General features: G+C 46.3%; 2 long non-coding RNA genes across 4 annotated transcripts in view; one reads left to right on the forward strand and one right to left on the reverse strand.

The window, feature by feature from the left end:
* Nucleotides 1–3,817: 3,817 nt before the first annotated feature.
* On the reverse strand, nucleotides 3,818–13,953 carry LOC148431293 (uncharacterized). Of its 3 annotated transcripts, XR_015877219.1 has the most exons (6): nucleotides 13,884–13,953; nucleotides 13,028–13,240; nucleotides 5,298–5,385; nucleotides 4,644–4,802; nucleotides 4,444–4,566; nucleotides 3,818–3,876 (listed from the first exon to the last, which is right to left on the reverse strand). It is a non-coding gene; the product is annotated as an uncharacterized LOC148431293 (long non-coding RNA). The 3 variants fall into 3 exon arrangements; XR_015877220.1 differs by lacking the exon at nucleotides 13,884–13,953 and having other exon boundaries at nucleotides 4,644–4,748; nucleotides 13,028–13,266; XR_015877218.1 differs by lacking the exon at nucleotides 13,884–13,953 and having other exon boundaries at nucleotides 13,028–13,266.
* LOC148431294 (uncharacterized) overlaps nucleotides 13,332–15,052 on the forward strand; it is a 50,671-nt gene continuing 48,950 nt past the window's right edge. The window contains exon 1 of the long non-coding RNA XR_015877221.1: nucleotides 13,332–13,407. This is a non-coding gene — a long non-coding RNA (uncharacterized LOC148431294). The remainder of the gene's footprint in view (nucleotides 13,408–15,052) is intronic.

Here is a 15,052-nt window from a genome sequence, read left to right on the forward strand (position 1 = left end):
ATACTACCAGCACCGTCTGCTCCTCAGAAGCATCAGAGGAGAATGACGATTAAAAAGCATCAGCCCATTTTTCCATGGCCCAAGCCACCCAACAGACCGCCATGAGCAGTCTGGCGGATCCCCCGGCCAAAGAGTAAATGGATGTTAAGTAAATCTCTACCTTGCGGTCCGAAACGTCCTTAAATGAGGACATAGACGGCATGGGTAAGATTGCACTCTTAATCAGGCGTGTCACATGGGAATCCACCTGAGGAGGGGTGTCCCACTTAGTGAAGTAATCCTCTGCAAAGGGATAAGAATATGAGTCTCTTTTGGGGCTGAAACATTCTGCCTGGGAATTTCCACGCTTCCTCCATATGGTCCACCAGCTGACCAGAGAGGAAAAACTGACGCCTTACCTTTTAAAGTATGCGTAAGACGATGCAGTCTCAGGGAGACAGTCATCCTCCATAACCCTGCGGAAAGCTTTAATTAGCCCGGATACATAAATCCTGCACTTATACTCAACCGCTTAAGTGGGTCGTTCCGAGTCAGATTCCGGGAGCTCCCCTTCATCTGACATCATCATCGTCATAATGTGGTAACAGTGGCGCTACTAATGGTCTCTCAGCAGGCCGTAGAGCGGGCACCTGCAAAACGTCCGTTAAGTTCTGTACTGTGGCGGACCGAGGGCCTGATTCAGAGACGGATGCTCTGAAAGAGCGCTCGCTCTGATTCAGGGCGGTTTTTTTTTTGTGCGGCCTCCAGGCAACTCGCATAGCTGTGGGTGACCACCCACAGCTATTGCGACCGGCCAGGCCATCGCGACCATCGGGGCTTGTGGTAGGGTCTTGTGGACGCAAGCCTCAGAGAGCTTCCGGCTCTAATAGAGCCGGAAGCTCTCCCACTGACATCACTGGTGATGTCAGTGGGGCCACCCACAAACGGCAGGCGTTCGCTTGGGAACGCCTCAGTTTGTGAAGCCACCCCCACGCCACGCCTCCAAAATGGTGCGAGCTGTCGATCAAAATTGATAGCCGCCCCGTTTTGGTGCAAGACCCGGAGCAACGGAGCGCCCGTCGCTAGCCGGGTCTCACGCGTGCGCACGTCAGAGCCGGCGCTTGCGAGCGGGTCTGAATCAGGTCCAGAGTGCTCACCCAGGCAGGTTCCTCTTGGGACAGCCTCTGAGGAGGAGGACCCTGTGCCACCATCAACTGCCCCGGTGCCCCAAGTACAGGGGAAGGGACTGCCGCCTGATGCGTGAACCCCAATTGATGGAACGCAGGAGGAGCGGACAATCGCCCTACCAAGGCTTTAACAGCTAGTTTAAGCGCCGCCCAAGGAGGCTCCTGGGACGTGCTGGCCACTACAGGAGGTGACAGGCAGGGACAAACAAGTGCTGCATATCCCATCCTGCGGAAACTCTCCCTCCCCCACACATGTTACACCTGGAACAGTGAACCGGGGGTAGCACTATGTGCGGAATCCTCACTACCAGATATGTTAGTATATGACCCCTTACAGTAAGTAAAACACTACCCACTGTGAGGTTTAATATCCACCCTGACAGTAGTGTGCACCAATTAGGGTAGAACAGAGCAGAAAACAGGGACAGTAAAAATGGATGACAGAAGAAAATATACAGCTTTGCTAGCATAAAGTCACATACTGTGCAGAAATAAATGCCTGCACTAACAGCGCTATCATCAACCACTCAGATGCTAAGTCTGAAGTGGGAATAGCGCTACCTGACCAAACATTAAGCTGTAGGAGAGGTAGGATGGTGGGGGACCCAGGCTCCACATTCCTACTCAGCGTTGCTGTGCATCCAAGATGGCCACCGTGCGTTCTGTAGGCGGAGCCGTGGGGAAGGATCCCAAGCACCAGCGCGCCAAGCCTCAGTAGAAAGGCAGCTGGTGCAGTGAGAGAGGGGTCTTTCCCATAGTCTAAAACCGGAAAAGCACCCTCTCTGGCAGGCCATTAACCCTCAGGATGCTGGAGCGCTTCCTTAATGCTCCAGCCCCATATCCCTGGTGGTCTAGTGGTAGCGCAGGATGAGTACCTGGCTCCACTAACTGCACCCCTCAGGTAGCCCCCAGCCCTGAGGACACTGGACTGTGCCACAGTGGGCTCCGTCCGCAGACGCCCCCTGTGCTTACCTTGTTGCTCCCTGTGCACCTGACCACAGTCCTGCTAGCTGGGACCCCCAGAAAAGCCTGCAGAGTTCCCTGGTTCAGTACCGGTGGCTCAGCGCCAGCAGGGGTGTAGGTGGGGTAGTGGGGGCTTCCGCTGGACTGTCCCCACTAGCCGCACTTGCAGTCTTCTTAACTTCGGGGCTGTTTTTGCCAGCAGCCCCCATGCAGTGACCCGACTATGGCCGGGTACCAACTGAAACTGAGGTGCCTTGGCCTGGGGGCGGGGTTATAGGAGGGGGGCCCAGTGCATGCTGGGAGCACAAAGTTAACTGTGTGGTGCCCGATGGCCAAGCCAGGACTATAACCCAAGGTAACCCTGTGGATACCCTATGGAGCCTGCTGCATAAATATATTTTAAATAAACAAATTCAAATGTTTTCTGTATTAGTTCCCTAATCGTAAACAATTATAGACATTCCACCCATAACTGCACCAAGTGGGACAATAATAACACCAATTTGACCTACAATGTTACAAGTTTCTCCAGATAAAGTTGGCCAAATCTGGCAATTTCCACATACAATTTATTCATTTACCACCCCTGCAGTGTCTTTGATCAAGAGGTCATAAAATCTTGTGGGTGGCTGTATTTTATTGTACTGTATTGTATTGTATAGGGTGCAGTTATTCAACCTCACCTCCTGATGGTCAGATCTGCCTTATTCAGAGATGTACGCAAACCCAATGGTGTGAGATCTGTGCATGTGCAGATCTCGTTCTGAGAGATCGCTAGCAGTGCCCCCTAAGCCACAACATGAATGACAAGCTGCGGCAGTTTGGGGACTGGGTGGTCTTGAAAACAGATGTGTCGGCCCCGTTTTTGAGGCACGCCGTGGCCAGTGTCTGCGTCTTGCAACACAGGGTTACTCAGATGGCAGATGTTCCCACAGAGTGAGCCGATGCTGCACCCCTCGGATCTGCAATGCATACAGTAGGCGTCATTTTAAACTAGACGCCACCTGTGGCATAAGCATATTATTGCACAGCCGCTGCATGCAGAGTCGCAGTCTGTGCATTATCACCCATCTCTGATCAGGCCCAGAGTCTTCTGGATTTCCAAGTTGGCCACAGAACAGAGAAGATTGCTTTTTCTTATTTTTTTAAACAAGGGAATATTGTGATCATTACATGGTAGCCATAAATCACAAACAATACTTAAAGAGAAGTATACCATTTATATAATAATTGAAAATAAAAAAGTACAGGCATATACTATTGTATACCTCCTGTACCGTTCGTCATATACTGGTTCCCTAATTTCTTATATTCAGTTTTATACATGTACATACTATATGTGGTCAGCATCTTCCATTCAATGACCTCTAATGGAAGCGTTCCACTTTGTAGCATACTTACAGGTGTAGCAAAGTGTCCGTACAGGATGTGCTGTGATCTTGGCCCGGTGAATAGGTCATAAGGTCCTCTTTTACCCACAACGTGCTTCAAGGTTTCATCTATGGAGCATTTTAGGTTGTAGGTTCCTGGTCCCGGCACACATTCCTGAAATATGAGCAGTGCATTAGGAAAGCAATGACACACGGCCCCTCTCATCCCATAATCACTTACATTGCTGCTTGCTGAGCCACATTTAGTCGTTTCGCTGTCCATTATACCCTTGGAGCTGGCAGACTCTGAAGCCCTCTCTTCTATGAGTGTGTGGATTCCCTGCTTTGCCGTAAGTTCCAGGTCCTGGGGTACAATTCTGTGTGGAGGACAGAAACAGGAATCATGAACAAAATAGATCACATAGCAAACATTCATCTGCATGTGACATCATTCACACACTGCCAGGAAGGGGGTACAGAACTGATTCAGGTGTCTATTTATTAAGATGAGAAAAGTCCTTTCTCTGGTGTTTTCACCAAAGGGCTTTTCTGTGCTTTTATTACATTATTAACAGATTAGCACCAGTGAAATCAGTGTGTGAGGCTTACCCCCGCCCCTATAAATCTCTATGGAGATGGCAGCTTACTGTAATTTATTCAGATTGCGTTACACTGTACCCGACAACGGGGACATGCAAAAATGGAAATACTTTGCTTCGCCAGCGTCGGGTCAAGCTACCGTGTAAAACAGAGGGGGCGCTGCCAGGGCATGCTTATATTACTGTGACCGTTCGCCGGCAGCACTAGGCTGGGAATTGGTTAATCGGTCCCATAAATGCACAGTGTGTACCTAGAACTAGCCTACAGTTTGGCTGACCCACAATGTGTAGAGGATCATTGTGCATATTCCTAGAACTCCTCTATCACTGTTTAACATGCTCTACCTTTAATTCGTCCTTGAATCGCACATCTTTAGTGTTACACAGTCCTCGCACGCTGGCAGGTTTCTTTTCCATTAGCTCCAGAAATGACTTTATGTTGTATCGACCCGGCCCCATGTTTTGCTTCTAAAGTAATCAAGCATACAAACGTTTCAGAAAATTGATTCATGTTTCCCAGAGTGTAAATTACAGCTTCACCTCACCAGCAAACGGTTCCTCTCCCATGTTTCCTTGTACAGGACATGTGGCATCACAGTCAGCCGTTCTGTTTCTTCTGCTCTTTTCCATCCAGGCGTAGATGCAACTCGCTCCAGAACGAAAGGATTATAGGGATTATAGGTTCCAGGCCCTAAACGTCTTGCCTGGATTAAATCACAGTCTTTTTACAGATACAATTTATGTCCAACATTCACATTCTTACTTAAAAATAAGAAAAAACGTGAAAAATGTTTTCTTTCTCAAGAAAAACATATAGAGAAAACCAGTCTTACCCTATAAAATACAGCCCTGCAATCAACAGAGGCTTAGGTAGATGAGGGACAGAGGGGGTAAGTGGTGTCCTGTGACCTCTAAAAGGACATTATTGTTATTCGGATGTAGCCTTGAACTGTACATCTTTCATAAACTTTCTTGAATCTAAAATCAACTTCATCAACTAGATCTTATTTAATAACATGGTGCAATGAGCATGAACTGTTTCAATCCACAGCAACCAACCAGATATCACTTTACAGGACTCTAGAGACACAAATTAATTTATGTAGTTGCCATTGGCTACTGCATGTTCCCCTCCTAATATTTTATGAAATATGTTCTTTAGAGTTTCTTAGCCAGTGGTGTATCATATATGTACTCACTGTCTCTGAAGTTGCCCTCTTGCAGTAAGGTACTTGTGTGTAGGAACCAGGTTTCTTAAATTCAGGATAAACCGCAGATACATCAAATCTATGGGATAAGATAGAAAATCTAAATGTAACTATTTATGTAAAAAAATTTATTTGTTGTTCACTCATTGGTTCGTGGCTAAAAAGTGTGTAAACATTAAAGAACAGTGGGGCCTGATTCACTACGGATAACTATTGCAATCGCGGCTGCGATTACGCACACAGGTGTGCTGAAACAATATGCTAATGAATGCTATCGCAATGCCGTCGCACAGCCAACATAAAGACGCCCACTACCGCTATGTCACATCCGTAATACCTTGCAGTGCTGTGTATACATCGGGAACATCGAGTAACATCGGCCCCTCACGCACAATTACAGCAGGTATGACCTTACTCATAAATTGCTCGTTGCACGCAGTGAGTACTCAAGCTGTGTATGCCGTCGCAGTGGACAATTTATGCACGTCCATGCAACGGCGTTCAAACGGACAGGCACGCCAACGTTTCTCCAGCCACTCCTCCATCACCACCCCCAAACACCCTCCTGTCCTTCAGTCTGTGATGGCTTTGTATCGATCGCAATGCTAACTCACGTACGCGCACTGCAATGCATACGAAGTACGTACCATCGGCCGATTTGCGATCCGTAATGAATCAGGCCCAGTGACCGCAAGCCATGACTGATTCTACATAAGTAACTAATTGCTTCCTGACCATATGATAGAGGTTCCCAAACTCCGCCATACAGTCCATGTTTTAAGGATATCCATGCTTGAGCACAGGTGATCTACCGTATATACTCGAGTATAAGCCGAGTTTTTCAGCACAAAAAATGTGCTGAAAAAGTACCCCCTCGGCTTATACCCGAGTCAAGTGTAGCGCTGACCGGACGGAGTTCGGTCAGCGCTACACACTGCCAAACACACAGCCGCCGGAGCCGGCTGCTGCGTGTTTGGTGTAATCAGCAGCGGCTGAGAGTCTGTCAGACTCTCAGCGGCTGCTGCTGCCCCCACTGCGGGAGCCATCTTCCGGCTCCCGCAGTGGGTGATGGGAGACAAGTCGTCATGACGACGTCTCTCCCATGAAAGCGGCCGGAGGAGCGGACAGCGGCGGGACCAGGAGCGGGATTTTCAGGTAAGTGTTTTTTTTTTTTATTCTTGTTAAGTCTCTCTCTACTGCGGGGGGGGGGGGGGGGACGACTGTATAAATCACCGGGACTCTTGGAAATGGTTGCACCAGTTGTTTAGCAGATTAGAACTTAGATGCTGATTAAGTACCGCCGTGTGTAAAGTGGAATCCAGTTCCGACTTATATATTAAAGTAGGGTCATATGTTAATTTTTCATATACTGCAGTGTCCAAAAGTTGATTATCTAATTCCTGTTTGTACTGGAGAATATTTTGAATATTCAGGATTGAGGATGTTCATGGACACCATTGTTAATACACCGCTATTTAAGGTAAGCTTCCTTATTTGTCACACTTTTGCACCCTGATGACAAGACCGCCCAGGTCTTGAAACGTTGGCGAATAAAGTCACTTTTCTTCATTTATAAAGACCGTGGAGTGCCGCCTGTAGCTGTTTTCTGACAGACATCGCATTTTTACATACATACACACATATATATATATATATATACACTGTACAAAAAAAATAGGCAGCACTCGGAGACTGGATAAGACTCGTGAAACCCTCAGCCGAGGGACTTTTAATCAATCATAGGTCGACGTTTCGGGGTCTTGCACCCCTTCCTCAGGACAGCAGAATAACACAATTCAAACAAACAGACATATTTATATCATAACTACTCACCACTAAACAGGCGCCATGCACACCTGAGCTCCGTCCAGCAGCCGCACTTCCGGTCGCGGCAAGTCCGCAAAAACCGGAAGTGACAATTAGATATCAGGTCTAAAAAATTTGAGAGGAGAGGGTATCCGGTGGAAGAATTGATTAAGGCTAGACAAAAAGCATTGTCTGAGTAGGGAAGAGTTATTGAGAATTGATCCTAAGGACAAAAAGCTAAATCAGCTACCATGGGTCCATGAATACGATGTTAAGAGCAAATATACCAACAAAAGAGCTAAGAAGTTATGGCCCATTATTACATCTGATCCAGAGCTAAAGTGTTTGCACAATACTAAACTATTACCTAGCTATACCAGAGGGAGAAATATCAAAGATCTGGTGGTTAAAACTGATGTGACAAATTTTTTAAAACCTATGCCTAAGCCCAATTTCTTGACACGTAAAGATGGATGTTTTAAGTGCCTAGGGTGCACGACGTGTTCATATCTTGAGACCGGGGATACCATACTCCATCCATACTCGGGGAAAAGATATAAAATTAAGTGGCCTTTGACATGTACCTCTAGATTCATCATCTATGTTATTATATGCCCATGTGGCCTATATTACATAGGCAAAACTGAATGCCAATTTAAAATCAGAATGGCTCAACATAGATCGGCAATTAGAACAGCTATCTCCACTAATGGTAGTGAACAACCGGTAGCACGCCACTTTGCGCATAACAAACACAGTATAGCGACCCTCAGATATAAGATTATTGACCATGTACCCTTGTCACTAAGGGGTGGTGATAGAGGAAGGAAACTCCTGCAATTGGAGACACAGTGGATCTGTAGATTGGATACTCTTTTTCCTCGAGGGTTAAATGACTCTTTGGGTCTTATTAATTTCTTATAAATTTGTGTAATTTTGGATGGCTTTATATGCCAATGTTGTGGATCTTCTATGACATGAATATGTTCATTAAGGATTGTATATGCATTTAAATTTGGTAGTAGTGGTGTTTTTTTGCCCACTAGATGGCTCCATTTCTCCATTATGTAGTATTGATTTTTTACTTGTCATATTGATGACAATAAGAGGCAATGTCATTAGTGGCAAAATGTTTTTTATAGTGTTACTAATGCATTTTTTATCTTTAGTTATATGTCCACGTTAGAATGTGTATTTTATTTGAGTATTTATATGTATGTGTATTCACTTTACACTTTTTGTAAGTATCACTTTTTATACACAACAAAGTTTGTATAATCCTTTCTGTGCATGATATTTGTACGCAGATCTTATGTTTTTTACACAGTGTACATGTGCTGAGATATATACACTTTATGGATCTATTGCATTATGATAATGACTAAGTTTGTTCACGATCGCACTGTGTATGTTATTGCAGGTTGCCATGGCGCTGGGTCCCGCCCGGGTGACGTCACTTCCGGTTTTTGCGGACTTGCCGCGACCGGAAGTGCGGCTGCTGGACGGAGCTCAGGTGTGCATGGCGCCTGTTTAGTGGTGAGTAGTTATGATATAAATATGTCTGTTTGTTTGTATTGTGTTATTCTGCTGTCCTGAGGAAGGGGTGCAAGACTCCGAAAGGTCGACCTATGATTGATTAAAAGTCCCTCGGCTGAGGGTTTCACGAGTCTTATCCAGTCTCCGAGTGCTGCCTATTTTTTTGTACAGTGTGTATTGGGGGTGCTGTCCTCCTAATAAGGAAGGCACCGGAGCAAGGTGTGGGCTGTTTGTCCAAGTTACACTGCGTGAAGGAGTGCCGGAGTTGTTGCTTATATATATCTATACACACACACACACACGTATAATACGAGGGCAAATAGCACCCTGCCCTCCAGGAGGGCAAAAAGCGCCCTGCCCTCACAGCCTGCGGGTGCCGTCTTCACCCGCGGGACGCAGTGTCCCGCAGGGGGAGAAATGTGCGGTGACCCAGTCACCGCCGGAGAATAGACGCCGGGTAGCATCTATTCTCCCTCTCTGCAGCGCTTGGGGGCTGCCCGGCGTGTCCGTAAGTGCCGGGCACGCCCCCAAGTATGACGAAAAGGGGACGCGTCTTATACACACACCCCCTTTTTGGGCGCGCGCACAACGTTGCCCTCTCTAGCTCCGGCACCCTGCCTGCCGCCGGAGCTAGAGTGAACACTAGGACACTAATATATATATATATATATATATATATACACCCACACAGGACACTATAGAATTATATATATTTCTGCTGGTGCCTACCTGGTGCTGCAGTACTGTACAATAATATTGGGCAGTTTGCTGCTGGGCGCTGGCAGCCTGGCTCAGTGCTGCATTACATCTGCTGCCTGGTCTGAAGTCTGAGGCTGACGGCGCAGGGGCTAGAGACAGAGCAAAGGCTCCGTCAGCCATTTTTTTTTTTTTAACTCCATCAAGCATCCAGCTGCCTGATCGCATGGAGGGGGATCAGATATTGAAGGGCGGGCTGAGTGTGAACTGACCTGGCGTCCCGGCAGCCCAATCCACCCCCATCCACCCCCGGAATCAGTCCAGGAGGGGCGCATACATAGCACCAGGACTCAGGGAACATTGAAGACTGGAGGCGGAGCAGCAGACTGGGCCGGCCAATGACATCGCCGGCACAGGACCCAGGCAGCTGCCGCAGCCTCTAGCATTGTGAGCCATATTCAAGTAGAGGTGTAGTTTTCACCTGTCCGACTGTTCGCTTCATTCGCCTGTTTCAGAGGCGAATTTATTCCATGCTCGTCCCCGCTTTTCGCCTAATTCAATTGCAAGACAGGCGAAAACGGAAATAGGCGACTGCGGAACAGGCGAAAAATACTGAAAGAATTGGGGAAATGAGTCTGTACCCCAGAAAAAGATACATTAACCTAGGGAATCAATATAAATGTGTACTAATAGCCCTAATAAGACTATTTTGGGTACTTAAGTTGTGTAAATTGCTTGCTATTAGCGTCTTTGTAAAAGTGGTGAAGAATGGCATAAAGCTGTATTTTTTGGTGAAATTAAGTAAACCAGTCAAATTTGGGGTGCTTGAAAAGGGTGCTAGCATGTTTTTATGTCTCTAAAGTGAACTTTTAAAAAACGTGAAAAATCCACCTGCTGCATGCACCTGCAATCCCAAAAACCCCTGACCCATACTTGGGGACCCCCAAGAAGTCTATTTCGATACTTTTAATGTTTATCCCCCCACTTTTTAAATTCTCACCCCAAAAATGACATGTCTTTTTTGGGGTGTTCTTAGGTTTTTGTTTCTGTTTTTTTTGCAGATTTGTCCTTTGGTGGGCTGTCCCAAGGGGTCAGAGTTTTTTCACCACGTTTACACCCCAAAATAAAGATTTTGCATTTCTTTTCACCAGCTATTGATTGGAGAATCATTTTTGGAGAATTGTTTCCACTTAGGCGAAATTGTCCTGGAATTGAATTTGGCTAATTTTTTTTTAGGCAAATTTTTCACAAAAAAACAGGTGAATATGGCTTTTCGCCTCTAATTGAATTCCCCTCTATGTGTGTCTGTTTAGTTTGTCTTCTCCGCGGTTGGGTGGGAGGGAGCGGGTGTAATGGGCGCCGCCACTGGGATTCACCGGGTCTCAGCCTGCAATAGTGGCTTCTAAGAGAGGGAAGGCAATGCCCTCTCTCCAAGACAGCCTCAGCGGGCCGCCCATCAGGTCCCGACGCTCTTAGGCAGCTGCCTAAAGCTGCCTAATGGAAGCGTCGGCCCTGGAAGTGTCAGCTTATAAAACCTGCCACTACGTAAATAAAGCCCCTATAGTGCGAAGTTAGAGATCAGCTGGAGACTATGGTGTATCCCTTCATGAGTGTTGGTGCAGTATTATATACATCAATTACCAGACCATATTTCAGTTTTTCGGTTATTCCAAAAAAATATATTTTTTAAAATGCTTTTTGTGCCCTGTTGTATGACACCTGACAGGAAGATCTCAACAGAAGGACAGCACTAGAGCATTTCATGGTAAAAAAATATTTTTCTAAGTTGGTTTAATTTCACTTTATTTTTCTATAAACATTTAGTTCTAATTTTAAGTTGCATAACATATCTGCAACTGCACGTTTAAATGTATTAACATGGGTGGGAGCTTTCATACTGCTAATCCTGCCACTAGCTAAAATACACTATAGGATTTGACGGCAGATAGGAACCACTTGGCCCATCTAGTCTGCCCATTTTATTTTGGTAAAAGAACCGTATATGATGCTTTAGAAACATAGACTCTAGGGAAATAGTGCACATTTATCAACAACATAAAAAATTATATTTCCATTTAAAATTCGATTCGCTGTTTACCAAACATGAAACTGGCATTTCACCTAAAAATTTTCAAAGTGTCTTTTCAAGGTCATCAAGGCAAATTTACATCATTATTGGTAGAGTTCAGTATAAATGGACTTTGTCATTGTGTAATGTCAAAATGCCAAACTATTGGAACAGTGTGGAGGGTCAAAGAGCCTGATTCATTACGGATTGCACAGCGAAAATATGCTAATGTTTGCAATCTCAGTGCCATCGCAGCCTAAAATAAGGATGACCACTTCTCCTTACTCACATCCATAATACTTTGCAAATCTGCATAATCATCGGTAGCAACGAGTACCATCAGACCCTCACGCACACTTGCACAAGGTCAGAATTTGCTAACCTCATCGCACGCAGTGAGATCCCAAGCTGCATATGCCATCGAAGTGGCATTTATGCACGCCACTGTAATGGCGTTCAAATGCACTGGCATGTCTGAGTTTTGCCGACCACCCCCCCAATCACCACTCCCAAACACTCACTCTGTTATAGGCCTGTGTAGTCACTGCGATCGCAGTCCGATCGCAGTGACATTTGCGCACTGCAATGCAAACGCAACAATCGGCCGTCTTCGTGCATAATCGCAGTTGCGATCAGTAACGAATCAGGCCCAAAGTGCAAATAGGGGTGTGTTTACTTAATACAGAGTATTATCCTTTATTTCTTGCGCTGCTTATACATGAATGACTTACACCAATATTGTACCGTGTAAACCTTTTTTTTATCAGGAGACATCTGGGCATTATAGAACAGTTCTCTACTTGAAAGCAACTTCTATTACTATAATTGATGCTGCTATTATTCTGGTGCCATTTCAATTATAATCTATGTGATTCCCACTGTTGTCACATTCTCATTATTGCATATATTTTGCCACATTTTGGACTCAATTACTAAACATTATTTGTCCATATTATCTATTGTAGGCATTATTATTCTTTATAAATGATTGTCTATCTCCCCTTTAAAATACCTTGGGCTCATTTCAGCCATCTACTTAACGCAGGGGTGTATCTAGGGGTCCGAGCACCCCTGGCAAAGTAAAGGACCTGCGCCCCCCCTCCCGCTCCCCTCCTTTTTATAGGAATAATTATACTTTCTAATTATAACTTAAATATTTGCAAATAAAAACAAAATTAATCAGTTTTAAAAGAACTAAAAAACTCTTTATGAAGCTATCTGGGGCTGCTATGAATAACAGGCACACAGGAAATTAACTACTGCACAAACTTCTTACCCCGTTACCCTCCTGCTCATCCCCCTTACTACACTATGGGTGGTATTCAATTGTTATAGTGCTCCCAATCTCCCGTCTAAAGTGACAGGAGATCGCAGGGCGCTTTCCAATTGTTGCAGTTTTTCGCGCTGATCGCGCCCAAAGTGTTCAGGTTTAGCCGTGTAAAGCAGCTTCCCCCGACCAAAGTGCTGGGTGCGACCGCGAAAAGTGATGTTTGGGTGCCCAAACAGGTCACTTTTCGCACATTTCAGCTCGCAACCCGCTGGGGCTGCGAGGGGCGTAACAATTGAATACCGCCCTATAAGGACAAAGCTATCAGGGGCTACCCACTCCACTTACTTGGGTTGCAGATTGCTGGCAGGTCTCTGGTGGGCTGGAAGACCGCTGGGCCCTGTCACTGGTAAGCGGGCTGCTGGGCTCCCTGGCTGGTGCTGGCTGCTGGGCTCCCTGGCTGGCAGGTTGCTTGTCTAACCAGATGCAGCATGCAGACTCAGCATAGGGAAGTAGAATCCATGTGCAGGTGGAACGCATAATTCCTTTCTACTTCCCTTCCTGTGTACACACAGCACAAGTCCACTCATCACTATACAGGCAATCATTTGTCCAGTAGCCTGTCATTTAAAGTTTGTCCCACCCCCACCATTGGACCTTATCCAATCAGCGTGGGGTGTAGTGGACGGGTGACAGAGAGGACAGAGACAGAGACAACTTCAAGTACTGTATGTAATTTATGTGTTTAACACTTTGCTGCCAGCCAATTTTATGCGTTGGGGAGGAGGATTTGTGCTATAGAAGCTGCTGCCTGTGACTAAGAGCAGACGCTGCCTCTTGCCTGTCTGCTCTAAATCAGTGATCCCCGCAGCAGCAGTACACACACGATACACAGAGCAGTCAGGGAGGAGGGAGGACGGGCTTAGGCTGCTCAGCTCCAGGACAGCGTGTCCTGTCATGCTGCAGCTACATTGTTTCACATACATGATAGAAGAACTAACCAGCCAGCTGCTGTGTGTGTGTGATAGCGCTGGATGTAGATACGCCCCTGACTTAACGATACATTAAAGAAAGTTAGGCTGTAACATTATAGACCTTCTCATACACCAAGGTGTGCTGTTATGTCTCTGTTTGCTTTAGTTTCCCACTGTCCCAAAAGCATTATATTCCCGCAGCCTGTGCGTCCTGGGCTGGACATTTGTACCTGGCCTCCTGGCTGCCGAAGGGAGCTCCACTAAACTTCTTCTTCTCCGCCATACCTGCGCCTGGTCACCATAACAACGGAGACGCCTGTCTCCTTCCCTGCTACTACCGCATCACGTGATGACACTCACTAGCCAATCAGAGCACTGGCACAGTGGTGTGACGTCAGATGCCATGCAGCGTCCTATGTGTGTTAGCGCCTGTCTCCTCATAACCTGCAGATGATGTCTCCTCCTGCCCTGGCTAGTGGCTACCTGTCAGTGCATTTTACTGTGATTGCTCTACAGAGAATATGAACTGCTTTATGTACCTTCCCACAAATACTGAGCCGGCCCTAGGCATACTAAGCAAATGCCTAGGGCGACTGAAACGCCTTGGGGCGGGGAGGCATTCCAGGGCTCTGATGCTGCCCCCACACCCTTCGCGACGCTGCCTCACCCCCTCCCCTCCCGTTGCAGCTCCGATCGGGCACTACAGTACGGTAGTCAGCCAGTCAGGTGACTGACTGTGAGCCAGGTCAGAAGAATGAGCGTCTGCATAGAAGCTCATTCTGGCTATTGGCTGCAGTAGGAGAGAAGATGGCCGCGGAGGGTATGCTGCGCATGCCCAGTCACGGCCACTCTTCCCATGTGCCTTTGCGGAGCAGAGCCATGTGTGACCTCACGGCTCTGCTCCCAGACTAACCGCCGGCGCTCCACCCGCATTGCCCAGCGCCCAGCCCTTGCCCAGCAGCATTACCTGCATCAAAAAGTAAGTGTAACCTGCGTAGGCAGGCAATGTTGGCAGAGAGGGGGGCTGAGCTGTCATATATATATATATATATATATATATATATATATATATCCCCCAAAAAAACAACAATGTCATAGATATGTGTGTGTGTATTTATATCTATCTATATATAGATAGATATACATACACACACACAAACATATCTATGATATCTTTGTTTTTTTGGGGATATATATAGATATATATCTATAGATATTTATAATATATATATATGTTGACAATGGATCAGCGGCACTCAGGAGTCTTTAAAAGTTAGTGAAGAAAAGGAACCTGTGTGTGTTCCTGAAGACGGGGTCACTTGACCCCGAAACGTCGAAATAAAGACACCTTTTCTTCACTAACTTTTAAAGACTCCTGAGTGCCGCTGATCCATTGTCG

Source organism: Taudactylus pleione, unplaced genomic scaffold (assembly GCF_031769625.1).
Source record: "Taudactylus pleione unplaced genomic scaffold, aTauple2 ptg002478l, whole genome shotgun sequence".
Taxonomy (NCBI): Eukaryota; Metazoa; Chordata; class Amphibia; order Anura; family Myobatrachidae; genus Taudactylus; species Taudactylus pleione.